We start from the raw sequence: 1,249 nt of genomic DNA, 5'->3' as shown, positions 1-1,249 counted from the left end.
TTTATGGAGCTCCTGCCTCATCCTGGGAATTGTTCTAAGTGTTTTGCATGTATTAACTCATTTCTTCCTTACAACAACCAAATGAGTCAGGCAGTATGGGTGACTGAGATGCAGAATTATTGCCCAAGGTCACACACATAGTGAGTGATGGCATGGATTTAAACCTGTGCACTGCTGCAAAAATGACAATAACCAGGAAGATGTCTTAGATATCTTGTCTATTTCTTCCACTTGATCCCAGGGCTCCCTGACCCCTCACTGGCTTTAACCATTTAAAAAGCACTTATTGTAATTACTAGTGGAGAACCAGTAAGATCCGATTACAATAGAAAATGCAATCTTATTATTATGGTTCCTGTGTAGTCTTTCCTCTGAATTTATACTGCAAAACTGGCTGAGCAGGCTCTAGATGGGACCTTCCCAGGTCTAATCTGGGCAACAGGAAAATGTATCTATTGTCATTGGGAAGAAATCATGAAGCTTTTTTGTTTTGTTTTGTTTTTTAATCAATTGAATCTGTTTTTTATTTTTTAATTGGAATATAATTGCTTTACTCTGTTGCGTCAGTTGCTGCTGTACTACGTCATGAATCAGCTGTGAGTACCCAAGTCCCCGCCTTGAGCCTTCCTCATGCAGCCCCAGCCCTCTCACTCCCCCTCTGTGTCCCTAAGTCACTTCTCTCTACGTCTGCACCTCTCTTCCTGCCCTGCAAATAGGTTCACCAGTACCAGTTCCCTAGACCCCATATGTATGCATTAATATATGATACTTGTTTTTCTCTTTCTGACTCACTTCACTCTGTATAACCAGCTCTAGGTTCATCTACCTCACCAGAACTGACTCAAATTCATTCTTTCTTATGGTGGAGTAATATTCCATTCTATATATGTATCACAACTTCTTCATTCATTCATTCATCTGTCAGTAGACGTCTACGTTGTTTCCATTGTCCCAGCTATTGTAAATAGTGCTGCAATGAACACTGGGGATACATGTGTCTTTTTCAGTGATGGTTTTCTTGGGGTATGTGACCAGCAGTGGGATTGCTGTGTCTTATGGTAGTTTTATTTTTAGGTTTTAAGGAATCTCCACACTGTTCTCCAGAGTTGTATCAATTTGCATTTTCACCAACAATGAAGGAGGGTTCCCTTTTCTCCACACCCTCTCTAGCATTTATTGTTTGTAGATTTTTTGCTGATGACCAGTCTGACTGGTGTGAGGTGATACTTCATTGTTGTTTTGATTTATT

The sequence above is a fragment of the Oryx dammah genome, unplaced genomic scaffold (genome assembly GCF_014754425.2).
Source record: "Oryx dammah isolate SB20612 unplaced genomic scaffold, SCBI_Odam_1.1 HiC_scaffold_28, whole genome shotgun sequence".
Taxonomy (NCBI): domain Eukaryota; kingdom Metazoa; phylum Chordata; class Mammalia; order Artiodactyla; family Bovidae; genus Oryx; species Oryx dammah.
Note: the sequence above shows the minus strand (reverse complement) of the source record.